The sequence below is a fragment of the Apteryx mantelli genome, chromosome 9 (assembly GCF_036417845.1).
Source record: "Apteryx mantelli isolate bAptMan1 chromosome 9, bAptMan1.hap1, whole genome shotgun sequence".
NCBI lineage: Eukaryota > Metazoa > Chordata > Aves > Apterygiformes > Apterygidae > Apteryx > Apteryx mantelli.
Window position 1 is genome coordinate 25320254 of NC_089986.1, and position 12790 is coordinate 25333043.

At 43.8% G+C, this 12790-nt stretch overlaps 1 long non-coding RNA gene across 1 annotated transcript; it reads left to right on the forward strand.

Annotated features, from left to right (window-relative positions):
* Positions 1-554: 554 nt before the first annotated feature.
* LOC106496174 (uncharacterized) lies at positions 555-6457 on the forward strand. The gene is made up of 3 exons (XR_001294548.1): positions 555-726; positions 5799-5822; positions 6441-6457. It is a non-coding gene; the product is annotated as an uncharacterized lncRNA (long non-coding RNA).
* Positions 6458-12790: the final 6333 nt, after the last annotated feature.

The window sequence follows — 12790 nt, forward strand, 5'->3', positions numbered from 1 at the left end:
GCAGCATGAATTCTGCTGTTCTTCTTTTTTACTGGAAAATATATCTAAGCAGCTCAGCAGTTCAGCTTTTACAAATGTCTAGAATATGTGTTTACTTGTATATAATGGCCAGAATGGAATAAGCTGGGTTTCGAATCTAGAATTAGGATACTCTAGTGCAAATGAATCAGATTTCAAAGACAGGGTCTGATGTGATTTTCTGTTGCTGTGAAGGCATGTGTGACTTGTTATTCTCCCACACAGCTATAAAACATAGTCTCAGATAACGAGACTTAATTATCCAGAGCGAGAAGAGTCAGGAAAAGACACTGCTCAGTCAAGAGCTAGGAGGTGAGTGAAAAAAACTGCCGTCTTCATCCTTGTAAAGAGTGCTGGTTGCACTAGGGAAGGAGGGGGCTCATGAGCCCAGACCTGAGTCTGAGCCTACCTCAAAAATACCTTCTGTGTTATGCTGTGACTGGTTTCTTGTTTTTGTGTGTCTTTAAAGGTTTCAAAAACTGGATGGTCAAACTGAACTAAACTAACAAGCCTGTCTGAACAGGCTACTACAGCTTGCTACCACAAAAGGGATGGCTTCCCTTTTTTAAGAGGGGAGACTGCTAAGGACTTCTTGTAACACCAGTTTATCAGCAGTGCGCTTTTGCAAAGGAGACGTACCCAAAGAGACAGGGGTGCTGCCACCTTCCCAGAAGATGTACCTTGATGCTCTTTCTGTCCAAATAACAGGTAAATTAAGGAACGAGTTCAGTTTTCAGTAGTGAGATAGAAATTGTTCTTTGTACTTGGATTGAAACACAACCACCGTTTACTTTACCTGGAGGCTTTTCAGTTCATGCTAGCACTCTGTGGACTGCTCAGCACTGTATTCCTCACTCTCATAAGCTGAATGCTCTTCAGCAAAGACTGGTTTACAGTGAGCTATCTTAACTGTGCAGTTGGAAATTTTGTATGGTTAGGGAGATGTAATTTGGTCATGTAGCTACTCTTCTGCAGTGACTGCAGGAGAATGCAAAACTGGAAATCAGGAAACCTGGCAACTGCTGTATTTTATGGAGAACAGCCCCATGCAGCCTCTCCAAGATGAGACAGAGATCTTTAAAGGCAGCCCAGTTACCCAGGACAGAGAAACAAGTGCAGTTGTTCTTGGAGTTGGCCACCTCTGAGTGTAGATTTGTTCCTGACTTCATCTAACAGACCTTACAAAGAAAATGTTGCATGCTGAGAGACAAGGTAATTGTCAATCTGGTAAGCAGCCATTCTGGCGCCTAGTATGGTTGGGTGAGCAGAACTGTGGGAGTAATATTTTTAGGGTATAGAATATCTTCAGCTGCATCTGCTCCGTAAAATTCACCAATGGGACATGAAGCATGCAGTGTGGCATCTTTCTTGTAACTTCAGAGGCCCACAATCTGTAGCTGAGCTGAAATTATCTAATTCACTGTAGTTCATCTCATCCGAAGGTAAGCATCTAAAATAGGTTCAATGAATTGCACTCCAGAGGTGCTTATTCTTCTTGGTTGCCTATAAAGGGCTCTAGATGACTAGCTTTACCCTTCTGTACTGCCAATGGGAAGACCCTGTCCTAAACTACTGAAAGAGCTCTTGGTAATGATGGAGATTATTAAGGCACTGTACGGGAGGACACTGCTACCTTGTATGTGTTGCTACAGTCAGACATATTCTGTGGGCAGTAGTAGCTGGGATCTTAGCATCTGGATAAAAATTACTTTTCTGGAAATCATTTATTGTGATGGGGGAAGGACTCAGCTGATGGGCCCATTTGATAGTGGATGCTACTTGATTTAGCATGATGGGCTTTTTTCGCCCATGGCATGCTGCTCTTCCTACCCACCCTTCAGACGCCAGCACTGGTCTTCCAGAAGCCAAAGGGCTGGATAGACACTGGTCTGTCTGGTGCCCATGAGGATGTGGGTTGAGGGGCTAGTCTCTCCCTGCTCCGAGGCAATGCTGTGCAAAGCTAGCACAGAAGAGGACCTTGTGCCTGGTCAGGAGCATGTCTGTTCATGGACAGACCATAGGCTATTTCTTTTCTTGTGTGTTCCTATGCAGAGATAGCAAGCCAAGCTGTGAGTTGAGTTTTAATGAAACTGTATAAGAATAGACATAGAGCTTTCTGCATGAATATGTCTAGCAGTCTGCCACAGTCACATTCACCAGTACCCCTCACCTGTTTGAACTGAAGAGGGTGAGTTGAGGGGTTTGTGGTTGCTCTGCGCAGAGGGAGTGGTGCTGGTGAAACACAGCACACTGCAGATGCAGTCTACCAAAACTCATGCAAGTCTTACAGGTGTTTCCATGTGGTGTGTCAGGACTCTATCTCTCAGGAGCCTCCTGGAAAGAGAAAAACATAAGGTTGCAGAGTTGCTCTCTTAAAATAGAGAAAAGATTTTGTTTAATAAAGGAGTCATGCTCACTAAACAGTGTGACTACCAAAGGGAATGGTAGGTGTGTGCAGTGAACTGAAGTTTCAAAGGAAACCACCAGCTTAACTTCACAGCCATCCAGAAAAGAGATTTAATGGTTACTAGCATGAGGATCCAAACCTGGGACCTAAGCAGAGAGATCCCACAGTTCCTTAGCAGGCTTCTGAGCCATTCAGGCTCCTGTTGGTTATACTGTCATACTGCAAAGAAATAGGATATTTCTCTGCTCTGTCATGCCACTCCAGTAGCAATGTATGGTTACTGCATGATATTCTTTTTCCTTACACATGGAGTGGTCAGATCCTGGAATCATGTTATGTTCTCTAGTATGCACCATATACCAAATACTCTGATAAATGGTGCATCTAGAGTATTTTTTTCTTGGAGAACCTTTTTTTCTTATCCTTTGCATTGCATTTGGTAATAAAACACATAATGAAAATTATTTCCTTTGCATTTCCATTATACCAAGTATTACATGAGCACTGTTGACTCAAACATCACCGACAGAAGTCAACAACCATCCATGCAGTCCAATAATTACTGCTAATTATTCCTATCCCTAGTTGAGTGTCAGGCCCAAGCCATCATTCATTTTGTTCTGTTGTTTCTCCAAGCCAAATCTTACTTTTGTTTCCTCTGTGACAGAAGGCTGGCTTTTGTCTTCTAATCTATTCTGTCCGTGAATATAGAAAAATGGTCTTGACAAAATTAAAAAGAATAGAAAAGAATAAAAGAATAGTAAAGAATAAAAGCTCATAAAATGTTCTTTCTCTAGTGTCATGAAGAAATCCACCTCCTCAATCCTGTTCAGCTCTTTCGGGTGTCTAGACAAGGACTTTTAGCAGACTGGTGCATCTATGGGAAGCCTGGAACAAGCATGTTGTGTGGTGCCGTGTGGTGGCAGTTGGTTAGAAATGGGTTCATGGCTAATCCTGGGGCTGCAGCTGGAGTGGCGTGATAGATCCTGTAGCCCCAGGTCACGCGCTGGAAGGCACCATTGTGCCAGTCCGGATGTAGCTTTTGGGGGTCACTGGGGCTTGCTTTGATGCAGCGCTACAGCCTCCCTCCAGCTGTGGGATGCCACACACCCTGTTGGGGCAGGGGAATGCTGTGCAGGAAAGAGGCAGCAGCCGCGTTGTACACTCAGGTCTTGTACAGTCATTCCTGTACCTTCTCGCAGACGGTCCCGCACGAAAGAGTAGGAGCTGCCTTGTCTGCAGGGTTTATGCACCCTTAATGCTACATCTTTCTGAATAGTCCATTTCTGTCAAATGGCATGCACTGAAAAAAAGCTGACTTTTATGGAAAATTGCCTTTTATTCCATTTTCTTTAGCCTTTCCTCATCCTTCTCTCCTCAGTGTAGGGACTGATTAGAGTCAAATGAAAATCACAGGCTGGCCTAAAAATAGCATTTCCAAGAGCTGACATGTGCCCTAGGTGATTGCAGGCAAGGTGAAGGTTCCTATTTTACACTTCTGAAGTTTCTGGCAGTGAGGCCACTTGGGCGTTTTGCTTTTCAGCATTTTAGAAGTATGTTAAAGTTTACTGATAGACAGCTAGAATTCGAGGGCAGAGATAGAATTAACAGAATCACAGAATGTTTGAGGTTGGAAGGGACCTGTGGAAATCATTTAGTCCAACCTCCCTGCTCAAGCAGGATCACCTACAGCAAGTTCCCAGGATTGTGTCCAGAAGGCTTTTGAATATCTCCAAGGAAGGAGAGTCCAGAACCTCTCTGGACAACCTATTCCGGTGCTCTGTCACCTTCACAGTAAAGAAGTTTTTCCTCATGTTCAGATGGAACTTCCTGTGTTTCAGTTTGTGCCTGTTGCCTCTCGTCCTATTGCTGGGCACCTCTGAAAAGAGTCTGGCCCCAAACTCTCGACACCCTCCCTTCAGATACTTATACACACTGATAAGATCCCCCCTTAGTCTTCTCTTCTCCAGGCTGAAGAGTCCCAGCTCTCTCAGCCTTTCCTCATAGGAGAGATGCTCCAGTCCCTTCATCATCTTAGTAGCCCTTCGCTGGACTCATTCCAGTAGCTCTGTGTCTCTCTTGCACTGGGGAGCCCAGAACTGGACGCAGTACTCCAGATGTGGCCTCACCAGGGCTGAGTAGAGGGGGAGGATCACCTCCCTCCACCTGCTGGCAATGTTCCACCTAATGCAGCCCAGGATACCATCAGCCTTCTTGGCCACAAGGGCACATTGCTGGCTCATGGTCAACTTGTTGTCCACCAGGACTACCAGGTCTTTCTCTGCAGAGCTGCTTTCCAGCAGGTTGTCCCCCAGCCTGTCCTGGTGCAGGGGGTTATTCCTCCCTAGGTGCAGCACCCTGCACTTGCCTTTGTTGAACTTCATGAGGTTCCTCTCTGCCCATCTCTCCAGCCTGTCCAGGTCCCTCTGAATGGCAGCACAGCCCTCTGGCGTATCAGCCACTCCTCCCAGTTTTGTATCATCAGCAAACTTGTGTGGTTTGTCCCTTCATCTAGGTGATTGATGAATAAGTTGAACAACACTGGACCCAGTACTGACCCCTGGGGAACACTGCTAGCTACAGGCCTCCAAACAGACTTGGTGCCACTGACCACAACCCTCTGAACTCTGCCTTTCAGCCAGTTCTCAATCCACCTCACTGTCCACTCATTTAGCCCGCACTTCCTGAGCTTGCCTATGAGGATGTTATGGGAGACAGTGTCAAAAGCCTTACTGAAGTCAAGCTAGACAACATTCACTGCTCAGTTTGCGGCATCAGGTTTTGCCATGCTGGAGGGAAACATGCAGGAACATTTTATTTCCAGTCTCTGAAGAAACTATTATTAGAAATGCAAAGATAGTGCTGAACATTCTCCTAAGCCTTTATTCCACAAAAAAAGCTGCCACTGAAACAACCCGCAGTCACTTTGCAGTTGTTATGAAGGTGGTGGGATCCTCCTCCTCCTCCTGTCACTGGCTGTACCTCAAGTCTGGAGGGGCTTAATGGTCAAATACTGCTTTTCAGGTCCTGAGAAAATACAGCTGTCACATTTTCAGAAATACTGACCACTCCATCCTGTGTGGGAGTGGGAACCAAATGAACCTCATGCACTGAATCAATGGCTGATAGCTATTATCTCTTGAAACCTACAGAAGCGCTGTGGCATGTTCTATTGCACTTCTCACGAATTACAACCTAGAGTTGTCCAGAGTGAAAAGGGTGTAAGAGCATGAGAGATCAAGCCCACCTTGTGATTAATAGTACTGCTGTGGGTTTCTCGGTAGAAATCAGATAGCAGATGGGGACAAGTCTGAGGCGTTCTGTAGAGTGAAGATTAAAGATAACCTTGTTCTTTGTTATTGTTTGATTGCAGGATCTCATGGCTTCAAGTTGAATGGTAAGTAGAGGAAATGAAGGAGAAAAATACCTTTCTTCTGACAGCAATGCAGGAAAATTGTAACTAATTTAATGGAAGCCTTTATTTCATCTGTCCTCTTCTGTCATTAATCGTGTGTTTTGGAAGTCTAAAATTCCTTATATCTAGAAAGTGGGTGTTTATCCCTTTCCTTCCAGGACCATTGAGAGGAACTGTTTGGCTAATTTCAGCACAACAGCACTGGGTTTAATAGATGTTTGTGTCCTGTCAAGAATATCACTTAGTCTACCTGCATCACTGCAGAATATGCTGCCCTCTTTACGCTTAAAAAAAAACACACACAAACCCCATGTTATTAACATCCCTTCTTTTCTGTATCCTGTCTGGGGTAATTTTGTCACTGTAGCAGAGCCAAAGAGTAAGGTCTGAAACTTCTGACATGGAGCAGCAAGCCTCAAGGGGAAGCCACAACTTGCCACCTCCGTCCTCTTTGGAGGCAAAACATGCTTTCTGAGGCAGTGCCGCTGCTTGTCATGATGTTGAAGCCCTGTGCAGTGTGGCCCATTGCCTTCAAGTCCATTCGCTTACAGAGTTCCCACCGTCCCTGGCTCTGTCCTTTGGGCATGTTTTATCCCCCAGCTCCAAGGAGAAAGAAGCAACAAGAGCAGGTGGCTCCCCACACAGCAGTGTTCCTGTGCTTTTGAGAGATGAACAAAAAGGCCTGTGGAAGAAGCAAACAATAAATAAGAGGTAAATGGTTTTCTCCAAAGTCTCGGTGGGCCTTAAATGAAAGCTATTGTGGGACTCTTTGGGAAAGAAACAGTAACATAAAATGATGTGAAATGCCTCATGAATGTGTCTGTCATCCTTGTACTCTGAGTCTTTCCCATTTTAGCTTATGTGTTGCCTAAGTTGACACTACATTTTTATGGTTTTCAGACCAGTGTATATTCAGCTGTGCATTCATCAGACTGCTCCAGCATGTCCCAAAGGGTTGCAAAGGGGCAGGACCAGCTCTGTTTTGGCAGTACGGCCAAAATGAATGTTACTAGCCCAGGAACAAGGGCATTTTAGACATGTGAGATGGGGCTTGTTCTTCATACTGGTATTGTCTTACCTGGGCCACTGTTGTTAGCATGCCCATGGCTCAAAGGTTTACTTAGCTCTGTATTTTCTTGAGGTTTCTGAAGCATACAGCATGAAGAGCTCAGGCTATGGCAGAGTGATGAGGGTGCATTTTTTAATGCAAACTTTCCAACCTGTATCCTTTGGTCTGTGGCTGTAGGTTTGAGAGGACTAGGATTGCTCTCAACCTTGCTGTTGCCATTGTGTCTCCTGAGAGGTCCCAGAGTGTGAAAGTCCCAATTTTAATCACTGAGTGACTAACGTGGAAATGCAGTGAGTGTTGCTGAGAAATAGAAAGTGTCCTGGAAAAGCTAGTCAAATGGGGGAAAAAAAAAAGGAAATACTTACAAGGATGCCTGCATTTGCTTCAAAGACAGGTAGTTTTGAGGTGTTGCCTTTGGTAGAGAAAACGCAACCCAGCAGTGCCATCTCGGGGTAGTTTATGTATATGCATTGGACAAGAAGCACCATGCTGAGACTTGACTTTTCCTTTGTGTGGTTGTCCCTCTCTCTATATGTATTTATTTGTGTGTGCCTATCTATGTTGTAATGACTTGTTAACACTAGTCACTCCTGTTCATGCAGGTTGCATGCAAGCTTACTCGCTGAGCTTTATTTTGCTCCTGTCTCCTCTAATTTGACCTTGCCTACCACTCTTAATTTTAATAAGGTAGCCAGACTTTGAGAGAGAAAGCTCTGTTTTATGCTGCTCAAAAGATGACTCTTGGAAAAACATGTGCTGGCCTGAGGCACGGGTGGTGTGAGGGCTGTGCTGGGCAGCCTCCCTTCCTGCTGCTGCTACGAGTGCCTCAGGCAGCGTGGGTCCACATCTCCGCTCAAGCACTAGGCATAGGAGAGAGGCAGGGTCTAACTCCCTCATATACCTATAGCCAGGGTCTATGGGTGAGCCTTTAAAAGCTCTTCTGCAGCTGCCTTTCTGCGGGAGCCAAGTCGCTAGGTAAAGGCGTGGGCCATCTTGAATCTGGATCCAAACTGGCGTGCGAAGAGGAAAATTAAGGAGGTGACTTCAATCAGGCTGTAGCTTGTTTCTTCTTTGCACCTATGCAATTGGTTATCTGTCCTTCCTATCAACCCATCATTAGTATTTAAAAAATAACTGGTGGCTCATGGTCTCAGGCTCTTGGATGCTTTGAGATGTCTAGATAGTCTGGTGTGGCAGAACCTGGGACAACAGGAGCTGCTGCAGTGTCCTGCTGGTCCAGCCGCCTTCCCGGGAGGAAATGCACTCTGGTGTGATTTGTTTGTTTTATTGAGAGTGGAAATTCATCCTCGTTTGTAATGTTAGTTTAGCTGAGTTGATATGGTTGTCTTTGTTCTGGCTGTGTGCCGCAGCTGAGTGTCTTTGCACACCCGTTACAGTGAATGAAAGGCTTCAGAAATAAAACCGGACTTCATCTGAGTATAAACACGCCACTTACAATGATAACCTTCCGGCTTTCAGCTGCAAAACCAAACACTAGAGATTTATTTGAAATGCTGAAAAGGTCTGTTCCCTTTAGCACAGGTGCATTCCTATGAGCAGGCTGATAGAAAAACCTCATACCGTGAAAGGGATCAAGGAGGCAATTTGCAGGAAAGCGAAAAACCCCTAACAAATGAAAAGAACCTTTCAAATTATCTGACACTAGAATGGCAGAAGTATCATAGAATCAGGCATAGACTTTTCTGAAAAAAGCACAAAGCTAAGATTTTCAAAAGAACTTAGAGGACATAAGTTTTGGCAACTAACTTCACCAAGTTGCTGAAATAGCAGCCTGAGATGAGAACTTTTACATTTCCTTGGGCAGGATCTCTTGTGGGTCTGACAGGCAGTCTCTGAAAGACCTGCAGTTATCTAAAGCCCAAGGTAGTCCAGCCTGCTCGCTGGTGTGGGCTGCTTAGTGTGTTTGTGTGTGTGTGTGCATGTGCGTGTGCATGCACCAGCCAGGATGTTCTGCACTCTGAAATGTATTTTTATTGCTTTGTGTCCAGCTGCAAGAGCACTGGTCTGTGTTAGATGCGGGAGTCTGAACACGAGACTGGCTGCTCCTGGGGATGACTTTCGCCATAGGTAAGGCCTTATTATGCTGTACTCCTGGGGATGAAGGCCTCTGAGGAGTCTGATAAAGGCCCTAATTTGTGGTGACAGCTAGTCATCTCCACAAAGGATTGCCTCTGGTTTTGGTCCTGCAAACGAGGTTTGTCCTAAGGGCCTGTCTCATCTGTGAAGGGCTGGTCTGGCTGATTGTGGTAGGAAGGGCATGTGAACTGAATACAAGTGCCATCCTCTGCTTAAAACCTATCATGCTATCATGATAGGCTGCTCCAAATAAACACTTTCTTCCTATGTCAGGTGGGAAAGATGTTGTATAGTGGCTTTACTGAGGTGGCCAAGAAACTTATGAAGGTAGGTCATCAGGTAGGAATTTACTTATATCATTGCCCTGAGTCTTCAAAAGTCTTGGGCTCCGTTGGGCCTCCTCACTGACCCCAGGGACTACCTTGTTTCCATGCGCCATGAGTGAAATCTTCTGGTCTTAGCAAAAAGGGGCTGTAGATTTTTAGAGTGATCCTTGACAGACCTATGCTCATCAGCCATCAGTCTACTCATTAGAAGTCACCCAGCCAAAAACCTGCTCTCCAGCACTTTTGTTGTGATATTGAGCTTCAGTTTTCTAGGCCAGATGGAGAAGTTCCTGAGCAAATCATTTCTCCAAGTCTAAATCTACAATTTGGGTTGTCCTGGGGCACCCAGATGTAGACTGGCAACTGGCCAGATTCACAGCTATTTCTCTGATTCCAGTTGGCAGTCAGCCTGTCGTGTCTCCGGCCTTCGTGGTTTGGGCCAAGGTGACTTGTTACCCAGTTGCTAATTAAACAGAAAAGCATAATCTGTTCATTGTCACATCTAGACACAGGCGTACATGTCATGAGCATGAATGACATACATGCACTTCCACTTGTCTGGCAGCTTCTGACTGGCATGTTTCTTATTTCTGAGTGGTTTTAGCCCTGACAGATTTGGTCCTGTTAGGCATGGGGTGAAATGGCAGCATCTTGCAGGCCTCAGGGTGCCTGGTTAGTGGTGTTACACTGAGCCCATGTGTGGCTCATGGCATTCTGAATTGTTTAACAAAAAATTTCTAAATTGAGGTTAATTTAAAAACAAGCTGGGTCACCTCACAGCTTTGATATTATGAAGTGCGGCAGCAGTTTTGTTTGTGTTTGCCTAATGCACAGCTCCTCGTTGTGCAGCGGTTTTCGTGTCTCGCTGATCTCATCACAGCTTGAGGTTAGAAATGTCTAGATTTTGCAGCCCGTGGGAAGGGGCTTCACCTTTTCACTGCCTTTCAAAGATCTCTGACAATTTACGTGGTCCAGAAACTGGTGCCTAAAATAGAGTTCTTGCAAATGTAACAAATACAGTAGTATTTTTACACTTCCGTGTAGGCTGAATCAAAGACATGTTTACTGTTGACTAGTAGTAGGGAACAGAATAATTCATTGTGCTACAAAACAAACGGATGTAGTAGATGACTGAATGAACATACTGTTTTCTAACAATATTTCCCTATACTTTGGGTGTTATGAAAATTGTTCTTTGTTTGCAGCTTCCTATCCTAAGATTTACCTCTATTTACAATATGTTTAGTTGTGGGAATGAGAGCCTGCAAGACAATGGAAGTCACATGTAGAATTTGAAATGTTGTTGACAAGTTGAAGATATGTCTTGGAAAAGAAAGGATGCAATGAGGCGTAAGAGAACATATGCAAAGTTTTACACATATGTAGGAAGAGTCATTAGCACAAATGTGAGATGTGGGTGAATTTGACAGGCTGCAGACCTGAAAAAAGGCATCTGGGGCCTGTGGTAGATTGCAAATGGAAAGTGACTTAACATTATGCTGTTGTAGAAAAAAGCCAACACGATTATGGGATATGCAAATGTTTAAGGCATTTAAGAACTGTATTCAGTCTGGAGACTGTATTCAATTGTCTCTACAAAAAAAAAAAAAGAAAAGAAAAAAAAGAATCCCAATCTAAGAGAGAGCCTGGAAAACAGGAGCAAATATAGCAAGGGCTTTATAGTGAAAGGCAGAAGTAGTTGGGTTTATTTAGAGTACAGATGTTTAAGTGTGGATGGTGTATAACAGATTTTCAAATACATAGACAGCAGCTATGAAGAGGAAGAGAATAAATAGTTTGCTATGTCCACTGCAGGTGGGAAAAGAAATAATGGACTTGCACTGCGGCTTGAGATACTCTGGTTAGAAATTAGAATAAACCTTTCAAATACTGAGGGTAGTTAACCCTTACACTGTGGAGTATTATTAAAGGCAAGTTAGACAAACTTCTGCTAGGAAAAACATGGGAATACTTGAGCTGGCCTTTCTTTAGATGACTTCTTAATGTCTCTTCCTGCCTTTTATGCAAGTCTGTGCCTTCACATGCAACAGATTGGGCTGAATTGTAAGATTTCCTTGAATAATATAACAGCTGCTTGTTTATTAGCACTGAGGGGTACAGAGATGACCCTAACTGTGTAGACAATTGGAGTGTGAACTAGTGTAATCCCAGAGTGGCGTTAACTCTTACCTCTGTATTACTCTTCCTTACTTTACTGCAAGTTGACAGTGGCCGGTACCAGTTGATATAATCACTAGATTGCTTTAAACTCTATCTTTAAACTTTAAACCTAATCTAGCACAAATGTGCTCCTTCTTCTCAGCAGTGGCTACAGCTGACTGGAAATCAGCAGTACTGTAGACCATTACACTATATAAAAAGAAACCCAGCAGCAGAGATTTTTAAAGGGGGGAAAAAAGAGAAAAGGATGTGGTAAGAATTAAAATCATTTTCTTCAGATGCTCTTTTGCAACCTATCATCTGTAGATAATAGTAAGCTTCAGTGAAGCAGTCCCTTCTGGTGCACTGGCTGGAAATGAAGGTAAAGGAGCTTGTATTTTAAGTTATAATATAGTTTTCAAGAGTTGGCAGCAGAGCACTAGTTCTAACTTTCTCTGCTAATTCTGTCTGATAAAAAAACAAAAGGTAATACCTGCTGCATGGTGCTTTGTCTGGCAAAAGAATGTAGATCATTTTTATATCATTTTGTATCATTTGACTAATGATGTCTAAATGCCTGTAATTCTACAGCCAAAATAACTTGTGCTGTAAAAGAAAAGGGCAAAAATACCATGCTGCTACTGTTAAATAGACAGCAAGCATGGGGCTTACTACGAGCTGTTGACTAAGTCACTCTTCTCTTGTGCATGCACAGATTTTTTTTTTTCCCATCATGGATAGTGATCTACTAAACAAATACAAACAAGGTATCTGCTTAACAGGAAAAGAAATGCCTAATTTCTACTGCTTAGGAGAACAGCTTATGGTAAATTCTGTGAAATTCTGCTCTGCTGTACTGAAATTCAGTGATTTGAACTTGCCCTATTGTTATGCTTGAATTGCAAGTAAATTAATCATGACCATGATTAATTTATTTTTCATTATTTTTAACTGTTGTCACTTATCTAGTATTTTCTTAATACCTGAACTGCATCTGCATACGCTTCACTGTCAGATCTAGCCCATATGACGAAGTTTTGTAGGCACAAGTGTTCATAGGCAAATAGATACTTATTCCATCGCTCCCATTTTCAGTGAGCATTGAGACCTCTCTGAAGCCCTGATGCAGTTGAAGAAACTGGCAGTAGTTTCCTAAAAGAGTCACCTCTGTGGTACAGTGCATTGCCAAGTGCTCAGGGAACTGGGGAATGAACCCACCTTCCATTTTCCAGGGTCATTCTCCAACAGGAGGACTGGTTGGGGCAGTTTTGAGTGGGTTTGGGGAACAGAGGAGTGCC